The following is a 17566-nucleotide window of genomic DNA, read 5'->3' on the forward strand; positions in this document are numbered from 1 at the left end:
TTCGAAAGCCAAGTTAACAAACAGATTACCGACCATTTCGAATCCCACCATACCTTCTCCGCTATGCAATCTGGTTTCAGAGCTGGTCATGGGTGCACCTCAGCCACGCTCAAGGTCATAAACGATATCTTAACCGCCATCGATAGGAAACAATACTGTGCAGCCGTATTCATTGACCTGGCCAAGGCTTTTGACTCTGTCAATCACCACATCCTCATCGGCAGACTCGACAGCCTTGGTTTCTCTAATGATTGCCTCGCCTGGTTCACCAACTACTTCTCTGATCGAGTTCAGTGTGTCAAATCGGAGGGTCTGTTGTCCGGGCCTCTGGCAGTCTCTATGGGGGTGCCACAGGGTTCAATTCTTGGACCGACTCTCTTCTCTGTATACATCAATGATGTCGCTCTTGCTGCTGGTGAGTCTCTGATCCACCTCTACGCAGACGACACTATTCTGTATACTTCTAGCCCTTCTTTTGACACTGTGTTAACAACCCTCCAGGCGAGCTTCAATGCCATACAACTCTCCTTCCGTGGCCTCCAATTGCTCTTAAATACAAGTAAAACTAAATGCATGCTCTTCAACCGATCGCTGCCTGCACCTGCCCGCCTGTCCAACAACACTACTCTAGACGGCTTTGACTTAGAATATGTGGACAACTACAAATACCTAGGTGTCTGGTTAGACTGTAAACTCTCCTTCCAGACTCACATCAAACATCTCCAATCCAAAGTTAAATCTAGAATTGGCTTCCTATTCCGCAACAAAGCATCCTTCACTCATGCTGCCAAACATACCCTTGTAAAACTGACCATCCTACCAATCCTCGACTTCGGTGATGTCATTTACAAAATAGCCTCCAATACCCTACTCAATAAATTGGATGCAGTCTATCACAGTGCCATCCGTTTTGTCACCAAAGCCCCTTACACTACCCACCACTGCGACCTGTACACTCTCGTTGGCTGGCCCTCGCTTCATACTCGTCGCCAAACCCACTGGCTCCAGGTCATCTACAAGACCCTGCTAGGTAAAGTCCCCCCTTATCTCAGCTCGCTGGTCACCATAGCAGCACCTACCTGTAGCACGCGCTCCAGCAGGTATATCTCTCTGGTCACCCCCAAAACAAATTCTTCCTTTGGCCGCCTCTCCTTCCAGTTCTCTGCTGCCAATGACTGGAACGAACTACAAAAATCTCTGAAATTGGAAACACTTATCTCCCTCACTAGCTTTAAGCACCAGCTGTCAGAGCAGCTCATAGATTACTGCACCTGTACATAGCCCATCTATAATTTAGCCCAAACAACTACCTCTTTACCTACAGTATTCATTTATTTATTTTTGCTCCTTTGCACCCCATTATTTCTATCTCTACTTTGCACTTTCTTCCACTGCAAACCAACCATTCCAGTGTTTTTTTTACTTGCTATATTGTATTTACTTCGCCACCATGGCCTTTTTATATTTTTATTTATTTTTATATATATTTTGTTTGCCTTCACCTCCCTTATCTCACCTCACTTGCTCACATTGTATATAGACTTATTTTTTTCACTGTATTATTGACTGTATGTTTGTTCTACTCCATGTGTAACTATGTGTTGTTGTATGTATCGAACTGCTTTGCTTTATCTTGGCCAGGTCGCAATTGTAAATGAGAACGTGTTCTCAATTTGCCTACCTGGTTAAATAAAGGTGAAATAAAAATAAATAAATAAATAAATATTTAGGTGAGCACTGATGCCTCGACATTATAAGCAGTTCTGCAGGGGCGCTAAATATTTAGCTTATCCATGTCCAGTTGCCACGCGCCTCCACCAATGATCCGTCAAAGTCATCTAACATAAATAATGAATCCTATAGGCCTACAATAGAAAGAGTAGTAGCCTTCAGTGTGTGTTTTTTCTGTAGCCATTCAGACTGGAGACCAAATTTATGATAATGTAATGAGACAGACAGTTTTTACATCATGCACTTGTCTCTGATCAAATAGCCTAAATCAGGGTTCCCCAACTGGCGGCCCACCAAATTATTTGCAATTATTGTTTCGGCCCCCATACCATCCGTTTAATTGATGATCTCTGGCCTAAATGGTATCCTATCAAATAAAAATGCACTTCAATGGAAATATGACTTAGCATGTTAACTAACACCATATCATAAAAACAGGACAGGTCAAAATGACATGGACAATATGGAATGAAATTAGGTTACCCACGACTGGTTTCCGGGAGTTTCACTCTGTGCTAAATTGTCATGATAATCAGTGATCTCAAGTTTGTATTTGTACATTTTGGACGAGCAGATCATACCGAAGACGATAATATTTCTGCATTTCCCGCTGTTTAAACACATTGATTCTCATTGCAAATAGGGTCAAGATAACTCCTGATAAACGTGGGTAGCTGATATTCAGGTCTTAAATAGCCAAATTGATTAGTCTTAAGCCTTTGTCAGGAATCACAACTAATAAAGCCAATGCAAATGCATGTTTTACAAACGGTACCACATTGATGGGCATTCATAAAATTGCTTGGTTTGCTGACATTATACACTATACCAGTTTTGCAGTGATTTTTTGTCTTGCCTAGGGTGGCAGAGCATCCAAGACTGGGCTTAGTTCAAAGTATTTATATTCTTTGGTTTTAGACATATCCATCTAAACTTTGTGGTTGAGTTGTGCCACAGGAGACTACAGAGAAAAGGGAAAATACAACAAAACATTTCCATTGTGAAATCACAATAGCGCTCCAAATACATCACCTTGTTCAAAGTTGACAAAACTGTCGGTAAGGGCACAAAAGTTCAAACTTCTTTTCCAGTTAGTGTGTGTGTGTGTGTGTGTGTGTGTGTGTGTGTGTGTGTGTGTGTGTGTGTGTGTGTGTGTGTGTGTGTGTGTGTGTGTGTGTGTGTGTGTGTGTGTGTGTGTGTGTGTATTTGCCCCATCTAATGGTGCTCACCACAAGCCATTCTTCTTCTTCCAGGGGAAGAGTCTCTTCATCACAATTTACTCTGAACACCACAATTCAAAGAAGGCCTCATCCTGGCTTACAAAACCTCACAACAGCCTGGTTCAAATAGGACATTCTTAACGTTTGTCTATATGACTTTGGAGGCTTACGGTCAGGGTTCTATGTAATTCAACTGTAATAGGGTGAATTGTGGGAGTTGAATTGTTTTCTCATCATGTTGAGACAGACAAAGCCTGGGGAGGAAGACACACATGTGCCTGTAGCTTCCTAAAATCCATAAGCCCTAAACTGACCCACTATGGCATATTTTTTTCTACAAGAGCTTTATGTCATTATCACCCTGTGTTGTCCACCTTTATAATGTTCGATTTTAGCTTTGTACCAAACTTCAACAAATATCCTTTTGTATGGTAGCTCAAGGCTTCAGCCTCAGAATTCTGATGGAATGCTTTGGAATGTTTGGAACAGACATATCAGTAGGATAAGTATGTCTACTACGACCACATCTAAATATTTATGTCTGTCAAAATGTTGCCAAAATAAGACTTTCCCCTTTTATGACAAGGAAAACTGAAGGAATAGTGACTTGTAAATGAACACCACCCAGTGGTAGTAGGGAGTAGTGAACCAACGCGAGATCAAACAATGCCACTGTCCAAGCTTCTTTCAAGATACCGCATCTCATTACAGTGATGAAGTTGAGTGAGTCTGCTCAGCCTAACCCCTCTCTCTCACTATTCAGCCTACAATCATGGAGAAGGACTTCAGATATGATCACAGCTTACAGTACATTTCTGTGATAGGTGGACTGGCAGATATATTTAGTGTGCCCATAGGAGTAAAGCAGGAAATAAATGCAGGAAGTTTAGCGTTCAGATTGCCGTGGTTGAGGGGCTTTGGCGCTTCTAGTTATTCTATTTCTATGGTGTTACATGATTTAACAGGATCCTGAAATATTACCTGTCAGAGGATGTTCTCTGGCCAGATCTGATAGAATACATCTTAAGAGGCACTTCCAGCCCAGGTGTCTGTGCCCTACAAACGTTCCAGGGCATACTGCCAACCGTGACTTTCTTTGAGACTTCATTTATCACTGTTAAGTCAATATGTAATTTCACAAATTATTATTGTAATACACTGTACATCCCACAAATGGCTACCCTCCATCTTATGCCTGTTGAATTAAAAGCACATTCCTAACCATTCATTTATATTCTCTAATACCCTCTCCTTCTTAGAGGTGTACATACTACAGTACACTAAATAGGGCCACCCATAATGAAACCATTGATTATGTGGATTGAATGGTTGTCCTGCTCTCAGACACTGAGTGGTGATGAAAGAAGTTCTCCCTGCTGAAGATAATGTGGATGGATTGGGACCAGAGTGATGCAGTGGTACTTATACTGGATGCTACAGCAGAGTCTGAGAGCTGGAACACAACACCGTCGGGAGACAGATAACTAACTCCCCACAGTCAATTTAACATGTGACCAGAGTGGAGGTGGTCAGGCTGGTAAAGACCAGAGTGGAGGTGGTCAGGCTGGTAAAGCCCAGGGGGATGTGGTCAGGCTGGTAAAGACCAGAGTGGATGTGGTCAAGCTGGTAAAGACCAGAGTGGAGGTGTTCAGGCTGGTAAAGACCAGAGTGGAGGTGGTCAGGCTGGTAAAGACCAGAGTGGATGTGGTCAAGCTGGTAAAGACCAGAGTGGAGGTGATCAAGCTGGTAAAGACCAGAGTGGAGGTGGTCAGGCTGATAAAGCCCAGGGGGGATGTGGTCAGGCTGGTAAAGACCAGAGTGGAGGTGTTCAGGCTGGTAAAGACCAGAGTGGATGTGGTCAGGCTGGTAAAGACCAGAGTGGAGGTGGTCAGGCTGGTAAAGACCAGAGTGGAGGTGGTCAAGCTGGTAAAGCCCAGGGGGGATGTGGTCAGGCTGGTAAAGTCCAGAGTGGAGGTGGTCAAGCTGGTAAAGCCCATGGGGGGATGTGGTCAGGCTGGTAAAGACCAAAGTGGAGGTGTTCAGGCTGGTAAAGACCAGAGTGGAGGTGGTCAGGCTGGTAAAGACCAGAGTGGAGGTGGTCAGGCTGGTAAAGACCAGAGTGGAGGTGGTCAAGCTGGTAAAGAACAGAGTGGAGGTGGTCAAGCTGGTAAAGACCAGAGTGGAGGTGGTCAGGCTGATAAAGCCCAGGGGGGATGTGGTCAGGCTGGTAAAGACCAGAGTGGAGGTGTTCAGGCTGGTAAAGACCAGAGTGGATGTGGTCAGGCTGGTGAAGACCAGAGTGGAGGTGGTCAAGCTGGTAAAGCCCAGGGGGGATGTGGTCAGGCTGGTAAAGACCAGAGTGGAGGTGGTCAAGCTGGTAAAGCCCAGGGGGGATGTGGTCAGGCTGGTAAAGACCAGAGTGGAGGTTTTCAGGCTGGTAAAGACCAGAGTGGAGGTGGTCAGGCTGGTAAAGACCAGAGTGGAGGTGTTCAGGCTGGTAAAGACCAGAGTGGAGGTGTTCAAGCTGGTAAAGACCAGAGTGGAGGTGTTCAGGCTGCTAAAGACCAGAGTGGATGTGGTCAGGCTGGTAAAGACCAGAGTGGAGGTGTTCAGGCTGGTAAAGACCAGAGTGGAGGTGGTCAGGCTGGTAAATACCAGAGTGGAGGTGTTCAGGCTGGTAAAGACCAGAGTGGAGGTGGTCAGGCTGGTAAAGACCAGAGTGGAGGTGGTCAGACTGGTAAAGACCAGAGTGGAGGTGGTCAGGCTGGTAAAGACCAGAGTGGATGTGGTCAAGCTGGTAAAGACCAGAGTGGAGGTGGTCAAGCTGGTAAAGACCAGAGTGGAGGTGGTCAGGCTGGTAAAGCCCAGGGGGGATGTGGTCAGGCTGGTAAAGACCAGAGTGGAGGTGTTCAGGCTGGTAAAGACCAGAGTGGATGTGGTCAGGCTGGTAAAGACCAGAGTGGAGGTGGTCAAGCTGGTAAAGCCCAGGGGGGATGTGGTCAGGCTGGTAAAGACCAGAGTGGAGGTGTTCAGGCTGGTAAAGACCAGAGTGGAGGTGGTCAGGCTGGTAAAGACCAGAGTGGATGTGTTCAGGCTGGTAAAGACCAGAGTGGAGGTGTTCAGGCTGGTAAAGACCAGAGTGGAGGTGTTCAGGCTGGTAAAGACCAGAGTGGATGTGGTCAAGCTGGTAAAGCCCAGGGGGGATGTGGTCAGGCTGGTAAAGCCCAGGGGGGATGTGGTCAGGCTGGTAAAGACCAGAGTGGAGGTGGTCAGGCTGGTAAAGACCAAAGTGGAGGTGGTCAGGCTGGTAAAGACCAGAGTGGAGGTGTTCAGGCTGGTAAAGACCAGAGTGGAGGTGTTCAGGCTGGTAAAGACCAGAGTGGAGGTGTTCAGGCTGGTAAAGACCAGAGTGGAGGTGGTCAGGCTGGTAAAGACCAGAGTGGAGATGGTCAAGCTGGTAAAGCCCAGGGGGGATGTGGTCAGGCTGGTAAAGACCAGAGTGGAGGTGGTCAGGCTGGTAAAGACCAGAGTGGAACGGTCCAGGTACTATAGAGTTTATCTCAAATGGCAGCCTATATTCCCTTAGCAGTGCACTATTTTTGACCAGGGCCCATAGAGATCTGTGCACTACAAAAGGAATAGGGTGCCATTTGGGATGCATCTTAAGTAATTAACCTGGGCCTCAGACTCCCCATCAATTACAGCTGATATCTGTTCATTGGGAGCCACTGAAGCTGAGCACTCTCTACTTGACTATTATTTTAGCAGGTCACTCACCCCACATGAAAACATATTACAATTTACTATAGTATAGTACATTACTGTAGTATACTGTAAGTGATGAGATATCCGTTCCTACAGGTCATGGAAAAATTGCTTTTTTAGTATTTCTCCAGTAGGTTTCCTGAAGAAGAAAGCCTCCACTTCTATGTCAAAGATAATAAAATAAAAACACTATAGTAAATACTACAGTTCTCTCTGCAAATACACTACAGTAAATGCTACAGTATACTACAATCCTAAAAACAATACATTAATGATTATAGTATATACTACAGTTTTATTTTACTACAGTATTTATACTATAGTTAACTGTAAATACTACAGTATACTACGGTAAATACTACAGTATTCACTGTAGTGTTTTTGCTGACTTTAGTCTGCAAAAACATTACAGTGTATGTACTACAGTAAAGTCTGCAAAAACCCTACAGTGAATACTATAGTATTTATACCGTAGTATACTATAGTATTTTTTCATGTGGGACAAGTGGATAGTGATGGCTGGATAGGGAAGTGCGTGGGTACATGCTGTGTTTATGGTTGAATAATGTACGAGAGCTTTGTTTGTTTGAGTATTCACAATGCTATCATTTAGCTTTGTATATCTCTCTCTCTCGACCTGTGCAAATCTGTTGACTGTTTTCCCCTATTTAGAGCTATTCAGCTGATTATGTCTCTGCTTACTCAATTTGAGTAGAAAAAAAATGAACTCAAAAGCTGTTTACCAAGTACTGCATGCAAAGGAGGATATAAATGTTTAAAACAGAACAGGGCTTGCTTGCCTCCGAAAAAGCTGTTTTGGGAAGTGGATCTTTTCTTCTTAAGGTTTGGTTTGTTGGTTTGTTTCCCCACTTTCAGAGAGCCTCACTCCGAGTCCCTATTTTCTATTTTAAAGAACCACAGATGGAATCAACTTGACCTAGCATCAGGGCCTTCACCAGAATGTCATAACATTCTGGGCTCAGTGCTGAATACCAGGAGCTGAGGGGTTGGCGTGTCTGAGAAAATCATTTCCTGCAATTCTACTTCATTTTACATGACTGGAGAAATTAAAATAATATTTTTTTATACCACACAAAATGACAAGCTACTCTGACATTGACATACTGAGATCAATAAAATGAACGACCCATGTCTTAAATGCAACCAATAGCATAGGCCAATGAAAGTGGGGATACACAGATCTTAGGCCTACAATATGAGGAAATTATAGTCCACCAGCTTTTCAGTGATATTGCAAAATACCTTTTAGCTTCTCCTTCTGTTCATTGACAGCCACAACTCAACAATCAGCTGTTTGATATTTGCCGTGCAGGCTCCCCAATTGCGGGATTCCCAACTGTAGGCCTATATGCTCCTAATGTGACAAAACACAATCTACAGCAAATTTTTTCATAAGCTATTGATCCTCTGTGGCTAAAATATGCTCTCTGGTGTAGTATTTTCAAATATTTCATTTATTTCTATAGATACATTAGTAATTATATAACTTGGCAAATCTATTTTTGTGTTATGTTTTCTTCCATGCACTGTGCTCTCCCCAAGGCCAAATAATCAACACTTTGTATTATTAATTCAAATGGATTTTAGTCAGTAACCCCATATGAGGTTATTGTGTAGGTAGGCCTACTGTTACAATAATATTTTAAATAATAAAATTACAAGAGAATAAATTCAGTAATTCAATGAAGCCAATAGGCTAGTGGTTTCAGCTATATTGTTATTGAAACAATGTAGGCCTTATGACCTTTTTAACTAATAAGAAAAGATGTCAAATGACTTGAATAGCCTATGGGAAGAGTGTAAAAATGTGAATTTGCATCAGAAATGTATTGGAAAGTTCAGAAAAACATCAGGGAAGCTCATCAGGTAAGCTATATGCCTAACATGTTTGCGGATAGAGAAGATCTGCATTGCTTTCAATTGCTAGACTAATGATCATGACCACTCACCTTAACATTTCCTAGCCTAATTGTAACCAAATATCCAAACGGAGATTCATTCAAAACAAAAATCTGACATTGATTGATTTATCAAGACTAGTTCCAGTGCTTGTTCATTGCAGCACAATGACACTGGCTCAATCAAACAGAGCTGGAATTATCAGATGACTACAAATGGCAAATGCTTTCCACTTATTCTAACCAGTGGTGAAGTGCTGTTTGTTTAGGTAGCCTACCATAGCACCATTTTTTGAATTATTATTACTTCATTTCTGAATGAAAGTTGGTACCAACATGTAGCCTAGTGTATAAAATCATTTTAGAATATACGTACAATGTATCATCCAAATTGCACAGTTGCCTATGCCTACACATAAGTGGCTCAATGAAAATGTTATATTTTTTTACATCCTAAAACACCAAATTAGGCCTGCCTTATTGTAAATTAGGCCATCACTGTCAATTGTGAATGATAATTATTCACATTTTACAGCTGAAACGTCCATGCTGCATGCATGCCAACCGTTTGATCCCAATCAGTTCATGGGAATATGCATTTCAATCTTCTTGAATGATGTAGGCTAAGTAGTCTAACTACTTGTTTAATCTAATGTTAGAGCAGATGGAGTTCAACACAGCCACTTAATCACAGCATATTTTAGACATATGACACCTGCTGTTGAGTTCTGGCCACATGAGAAAAAAAATGCTATATTTCAGAACAATCATCCTAAATTGTCATAATAAATGACGTACTGTTTTTGGTATAAGAGTAGCCTAACATTATCCATGCTATTATATTAAATTTGTTTTGTAGATTACTAATTAATTATAAAGTGATCTTGCAAGACATAGCACCATTCCAAGAACGTGTAAGTGGCAGTACACTGCTTGGATGACTTTGGGAGTTTCAGGTAACCACAGCTCTATGAACTAAGCAATGCTTTCAGAGGACACTTTTTTTACACCATTGCAGCAACGCAAAAGATTCAGGGCTGACACAAAATCATTGGGGGCTGAAGCTCCGAAAACCAGATCCTGCTGACATCTCTGCCCAGCATAGCAAGCTTAACATTTTGAATGTATGTATCTATTGTTACTCAAGTCCCATCTTTTTAAGTGCAGAGAGAGGAAATTAAACTCTGTCATAACAAAACCTTGTGCATTTCCTCCAGAGATGCATTTGACATTTTACAGTCTAGACATCTCCTTTCTCTGTCAATTAGCTTACTTTGTTGGTGCTGAAAGCATACCCTTTTAGCCTTGGAGCTGACTTTCGGGCACCAGGTGATATGATAAACACAAACCATTTATGGAAAGCTAGCTTGCATTAGCAATAAAGGCCCAGTGCAGTCAAAAACATGAATTCATGTGTTTTATACATATTTTCATACTATGAAGTTGGAATAATACTGTGAAATTGTGAAAATTATATTAATGCCCTTTTAGTGTAAGAGCTGTTTGAAAAGCCTGCCTGAAATTTCAGCCTGTTTTGGTGGTATGGAGTTTTGGCCTGCCTGGTGACATCACCAGGCGGTAAATTAGTTAATAGACCTCAATAAGAAAGTAGAGTTCCAAACCTCTCTGTCAATAATAGCTAGTACTAGCACAATTCTTGCTTGAGAAATGTATCTTTGCTAAGAAGCTATTTTTGTTTCTTTCTGACCATTTTAACTGAAAACAATCACAGTAAGGTGCATAATTGTTACCCAGAAATGATTGATATTGAGATAAAAACGGCTGCATCAGACCTTTAAATTCAGCTAGCGCTGACATAAGGCCAAGTGAGATACTCTAAATTTGATTTGAATGAGTGCTAACAGTTAGCATTACACTGAGATTAGTTTAGATGTTAGCCTCGAGGCGCTAGCTAAGTCAGACGCTTGGGCATAATATTTAAATGAGTGCTAACATTTAGCGTAGATCACACTATCCTGCTAGTAATCAGCAGTAAAGCATTCACATCATTAGCTTGGCTCTTCCCAGGCACATCTTCCAGGGACTCCGCGCCACAGCGGGAGGAATGATTGGGGTAAACAAAGCATAATCTGGGAGACTTCTCTGACTGCGATCTGACCTGAATTCAGGCTCCCTCACTGGCGTGTAGGCTTCCACCACAATGCCCCCACCACAATGACGAATGGTGTAGTAGGCCCTGCACTGTATGGCGACGCCTGAGTATACATGTGTTGTGGGATAAATGTTGAATAGAATGCTAGTTTCCATGTGTTAAGGTCCATGTGTTTTTTTTATGTGGAGCAGGTGCAGTTGGAGTTTTTTTTTATTGTCCATGGCTAGAGGTCAAGTTTGTTGTCCATGGCTAGAGGTCAAGTCTGTTGTCCATGGCTAGAGGTCAAGTCTGTTGTCCATGGCTAGAGGTCAAGTCTGTTGTCCATGGCTAGAGGTCAAGTCTGTTGTCCATGGCTAGAGGTCAAGTCTGTTGTCCATGGCTAGAGGTTAAGTCTGTTGTCCATGGCTAAATAAAATAAAATGTTATTGGTCACATACACGTGATTAGCAGATGTTATTGTGGGTGTAGCGAAATGCTTGTGCATCTAGCTCCAACAGTGCAGTAAAATCTAACAAGTAATATCTAACAAATTGCACAACATATACCCAGTACACACAAATCTAAGTAGGAATGAATTAAAACTATATACTGTACCTCTGGATGAGCGATGTCAGGCGGAATGGACTAAGATACAGCAGAATAGTATAGAAAACAGTATATAAATATGAGATGAGTAATGCAAGATATGTAAACATTATTACAGTTTTTTCCAACTGCTTACACACGTTTTCAAAACTGTCTCCTTTTTTCAAAACTCTACACACAATTCCCAAAACTGCACACACAAAATGCAAAATACCTCACATCTCCTTCAAAATGTAACACTGCATTCAAAATGCCATAAACACATGTCAGAATGAAGCATTTGCATCAAATGGCAAACACTGCTTTCATAATAGTACATTTTTGGATATACCATGTAAACACTGTTGTTCTAAATCTAAAGCTCTTTGGTCTTTCATAGGCTTATATCTGCATTTCAATACAGTGTTCTACAGTGAAAGTAATCTGCTGAGAGGGGTAACAAGTACACTGTAAACACCAATGCAATGTAGAAACAGAAAATATTTATTAGGCCAAACATTACTGTTGTATACAGTAGCATACAACAAAACCATAAACATATGTAAACCAAAAGTATATTCTTTAGAATACAGTAAAGAACACAATTGTGTGTGTGTGGGGTCCCGGGGGGGCAGTCCAGGAATTGGTAGGGGGGGGGGCAGTCACCAGTGCTAAGCTACGTGTCATCTCTTCTCCGGCCTGGGTCTGGCCACAATACTTCGTCCACATCACAAGATACGTTTTCTCTTGCCAAACATCGAGGGAAGTATCTCCTAGCATGGCGTATCCAACCTTGGACAGAGGCAACCTCTATGTCCCCACATGCGTCCTCCATTGCCTGGAGAAGCGGCATGCAGGCATAGGGTTGGCGATCATACACTTTCCAACGCCAGGCTGAGAATAATTCCTCTATGAGATTTAGAAAAGGTGAATATGGGGGTAGGTACAAAACCACAAATTGTGGATAGGTGGCAAACCAGTTTTGGACTAGAACAGCCCGGTGAAAACTAACATTGTCCCATAAAACCACAAATCTAGCAGGCTCCTGATCTGGATCAGGGACAAGCATTGTGTAAATTGCATCCAGAAAAGTGAGCATATGGCTGGTGTTGTACGGACCCAGTGTGGCATTGTGATGGAGGACCCCGTTTTGAGTGATGGTAGCACACATAGTTATATATATTACCCCAACGCTGTCCAGGGACATTGGTAACTGCCCTCTGTCCTATTACATTTCTTCCGCGGTGCCTGGTTTTGGTGAGGTTGAAGCCAACCTCATCCACATAAATAAATTCATGGCGAATTACATGGGCATCCAGCTCCAATACTCTCTGTAACAGACAAAAAGATATACAGATGAGTAAATATGGTATGTCTGAAGTACTGGAAGTAGTGTTGCATACATACCTCTACAAAGTCATGTCGCATATTCTTGACTCTGTCAGAGTTTCTCTCAAATGGCACCTTGTAAAGTTGTTTCATCGTCACTCGGTGCCGTTGGAGGATGCGTTGTATGGTCGACAGGCTTACAGCATTGATGTTGTTAAATATGGTGTCATTATTCAAGATATGCTCTCTTATCTCTCGAATCCTAATTGCATTGTTGGCCAAAACCATATTTATAATTGCAGTCTCTTGTACATCTGTAAACAAGCGTCCTCGTCCTCATGATGTCTTTGCCTTTCCACTCTATACAGAATTCAAACACAGTATGTGTTCAGCATAGGAACTGTAGACAATGTACAAAAAAATGTAGTACAGCATGATAACCAACCTCATTCATTCAATGCAGTGCAGTAAATGGATGGCTTAGAGTTGTTTAAAATGTTTATGCAATACTATGCAGTCATACGTATTTTACAGTACATTACTGTAATGCTAAAATAGTCATTAGATAGTTGCATACCTGTTCTCATTTCTGAAGGTTGGAATTATGGACGCCACTGTAAATCGACTCAAGTTGGGCTGGACTCTCAGTCCAGCCTCTCTCATGGTCAAACCGTGGTTGATCACATGATCAACAAGTGTTGCCCTAATCTCATCAGAGATGGCTCTCCTTCCTTCTCTTCTTTGCCATCGTCCTCTTCTTCCTCTTCCTCTCCCTCCTACTCCTCTTGCTCTCTGTCCATTGTTGGCATCCATTGTTCAAAACAGGTAATCTGACCTTTGACCTATTTATAGGCCTATACTACAGTAAAGCAGTGATTGGTTAGTGATCAGTTAAGCTATTAGTGTTTGCACATGTGAGGAGTGTGTGTGTGACCTGGTGAATAAGTGTAGCATTTTGATTGGTTGTGTTTGGAAAAGGAAAGCAAGTCACTTCCTGTTAGATTTTTGTGTTTTAGGTAGAGAATTGTGTGTAGTGTTTTGAAAAAAGTGTTGTATGCAATTGACAATTGAGTCAAAGGCTGAGAAATTGCTTATGGTATTGGATATTTGGTGTGTAGTTTTGCACTTTGAGTGAGAGGTTTCAAAAATCGTGTGACATGAAAAGATTTTGTGTGTAAGCAGTTGGAAAAAACTGTAAAGTGACTAGTGTTCCATTCCTTAAAGGGGCCAGTGATTTCTAGTCTATGCCTATAGGCAGCAGCCTCTAATGTGCTAGTGATGGCTATTTAACAGTCTGATGGCCTTGAGATAGAAGCTGTTTTTCAGTCTCTCGCTCCCAGCTTTGATGCACCTGTACTGACCTCGCCTTCTGGATGATAGCGTGGTGAACAGGCAGTGGCTCGGGTGGTTGATGTCCTTGATAATAAGGACATCAACCATGTCCTTGATAAGATATCCCTCTAGTGTTGTGGGGGCTGTCCTTTGGCAAAGTGGGTGGGGTTATATCCTTCCTGTTTGGCCCTGTCCGGGGGTATCATCGGATGGCGCCACAGTGTCTCCTGACCCCTCCTGTCTCAGCCTCCAGTATTTATGCTGCAGTAGTTTATGTGTCGGGGGACTAGGGTCAGTTTGTTATATCTGGAGTACTTCTCCTGTCTTATCCGGTGTCCTGTGTGAATTTAAGTATGCTCTCTCTAATTCTCTCTTTCTTTCTCTCTCTCGGGGGACCTGAGCCCTAGGACCATGCCTCAGGACTACCTGGCATGATGACCTCTTGCTGTCCCCAGTCCACCTGGCCGTGCTGCTGCTCCAGTTTCAACTGTTCTGCCTGCGGCTATGGAACCCTGATCTGTTCACCGGACGTGCTACCTGTCCCAGACCTGCTGTTTTCAACTCTCTAGAGACCGCAGGAACGGTAGAGATACTCTTAATGATCGGCTATGAAAAGCCAACTGACATTTACTCCTGAGGTGCTGACATGCTGCACCCTCGACAACTACTTATTATTTGACCATGCTGGTCATTTATGAACATTTGAACATCTTGGCCATGTTCTGTTATAATCTCCACCTGGCACAGCCAGAAGAGGACTGGCAACCTCACATAGCCTGGTTCCTCTCTAGGTTTCTTCCTAGGTTTTGGCCTTTCTAGGGAGTTTTTCCTAGCCACCGTGCTTCTACACCTGCATTGCTTGCTGTTTGGGGTTTTAGGCTGAGTTTCTGTACAGAACTTTGAGATATCAGCTGATCTAAGAAGGGCTATATAAATAAATTTGATTTGATTTGATTTGATAATCTTTTTGGCCTTCCTGTGACATCGGGTGCTGTAGATGTCCTGGAGGGCGGGTAGTTTTCCCCCGGTAATGCGTTGGGCAGACCGCACCACCCTCTGGAGAGCCTTTGGGTTGCGGGCGGTGCATTTGCCGTACCAGGTGGTGATACAGCCCGACAGGATGCTTTCAATTGTGCATTTGTAAAAGTTTGTGAGGGTTTTAGGTGACAAGTCACATTTCTTTTGCCTCCTGAGGTTGAAGAGGCTCTGTTGCGCCTTTTTCACCACACTGTCTGTGTGGGTGGTCCATTTCAGTTTGTCAGTGATGTGTATGCCAAGGAACTTGAAGCTTTCCACCTTCTCCACTGCGGTCCCGTCGATGTAAATAGGGGGTAAGCTAGATAAGTCCACGATCATCTCCTTTGTTTTGTTGATGTTGAGTGAGAGGTTGTTTTCCAGGCATCACACTCCCAGAGCCCTCACCTCCTCCCTGTAGGCTGTCTCGTCATCGTTGGTAATCAAGGCTACTACTGTTGTGTTGCCTGCAAACTTGATGATTGAGTTCTTGCGTGCTTGGCCACGCAGTTATGGGTGAACAGGGAGTACAGGAGGGGTCTGAGCATGCACCCTTGTGATGTTTCCTACCTTCACCGCAAGGGCCGGCCCGTCAGGAAGTCCAGGAACCAGTTGCACAGGGTGGGGTTCAGACCCAGAGTCTCAAGATTAATGATGAGCTTGGAGGGTATTGAATGCTGAGCTATAGTCAATAAACAGCATTTTTACATTGGTATTCCTCTTGTCCAGATGGGATAGGGCTAAAGGTCAAGTCTGTTGTCCATGGGTAGAGAGCAAGTCTGTTGTTGTGTAAAATATGATACCTTAGCTACCCTGAGTCATTCACCCACAGGTTCACGGTGCTTTCAGACAGCTAAATGAGGTATGCGTCTGAACACAGGAGTAACATAGTAGCTTTTACTGCCAGTTTTTACTACTACCTTTTGACGGAAAGGACCACATCATTTCAAACACTGAATCCAGGTACCACTTTACAGTTCAGCAGGATATGGGATATTTCCTCCTGAAGTATGGCCTCCACAACAACAACCACGCCCTGGCACAGGGGAAGTGCACTTTTACCTGAAACCTTCGATCCAATTACCTCAGACCCTCAATCCTAGACGGTTTTATTTTTTACTTTGATGAAAAACCAATCTGAATGCTGAATTCTTTATTGTGTGAAACCATGATTACAATAACGATCTCGGACCTCATAAACATACAAACGATATGTTTATCGTATGCAACAATATCTCTTGCAGATATTCACAAAGAATTTCCTGCTATCTAACTAAAGGTCAGAGTAATGCTGCTCCAGCCACAACCACCACCCCCTCCCTGTTATCCCTCCAACAGCCTCCTGCCCGCTGTCTACAGATCTCTATCTCCACAGCGTTAATTATTAACGCTGCTGAATCAAATAGTCTTATCAGGGAGATAACCCACTGGCCAGACTCCCTGCCCTCCTGCTCGGTTCACACACACACACACACACACACACACACACACACACACACACACACACACACACACACACACACACACACACACACACACACACACACACACACACACACATCCAAACTAATTTCTCTCTCAGAGTGCGATGGAGTGGGGAATAGAGGGCTTCTGGACAGCTTGTAAGGTAAAAATGATACCTCTCCCACCTGTGACACGTCACCTCACTAGCAACCCCAAGTTTCCTGTGGGACTTAACTGTCATTTTCACACAAACCTTTTTACACAAGCCAAGTCCCAGCAACTTGAGGCACACGTTTAAGATACATGTTTACAGTGTGGGTCTGTAACACTTTACATAAAACATCCAGGCATAATGGATCATGATGCAGTTGTAACACATTGTAAGTCTTGACCCCTTTATAATGTCTTGTAACCATCTCATTATGATTCGACTAAATAACAGCAAGTTTTAAATAGTTGAAACGGTACATTAAGAAACACAATGATAAACATATCGTAAGCCTCAATTTAAGACATTATGAAGGCTCCTACATGCTGTAATTTGAGCAGTAAGGCCCTAGAAGGTGTGGTGTACAGTATGGCTATTGCTTTTATAAACTTCTTACCAAAGTAATTAGAACAGTAATTAAAAAGCAATTTTCTTCATACCCGTGGTATACGGTCTGATACATTTGAAATCGGAAGATTACATACACTTAGGTTGGAGTCTATAAAACTCGTTTTTCAACCACTCCACAAATTTCTTGTTAACAAACTATAGTTTTGGCAAGTAGGTTAGGACATCTACTATGTGCATAACACAAGTCATTTTTCCAACAATTGTTTACAGACATATTATTTCACTTATGACTCACTGTATAACAATTCCAGTGGGTCAGAAGTTTACATACACTAAGTTGACTGTGCCTTTAAACAGCTTGGAAAATTCCAGAAAATGATGTCATGGCTTTAGAAGCTTCTGATAGGCTAATTGAAATAATTTGAGTCAATTGGAGGTGTACCTGTGGATGTATTTCAAGGCCTACCTTCAAACTCAGTGCCTCTTTGCTTGACATCATGGGAAAATCAAAAGAAATAAGCCAAGACCTCAGAAAAAAATTGTAGACCTCCACATG

The 17566-nt window shown here is 42.7% G+C and overlaps 1 non-coding gene across 1 annotated transcript; it reads left to right on the plus strand.

Annotated features, from left to right (window-relative positions):
• The first annotated feature begins 6819 nt into the window (after nucleotides 1–6819).
• Nucleotides 6820–6873, plus strand: LOC120048917. Its single transcript, XR_005477066.1, has one exon. It is a non-coding gene; the product is annotated as a U7 small nuclear RNA (small nuclear RNA).
• Nucleotides 6874–17566: the final 10693 nt, after the last annotated feature.

This window comes from Salvelinus namaycush, chromosome 5, assembly GCF_016432855.1.
Source record: "Salvelinus namaycush isolate Seneca chromosome 5, SaNama_1.0, whole genome shotgun sequence".
NCBI classification, from domain to species: Eukaryota; Metazoa; Chordata; class Actinopteri; order Salmoniformes; family Salmonidae; genus Salvelinus; species Salvelinus namaycush.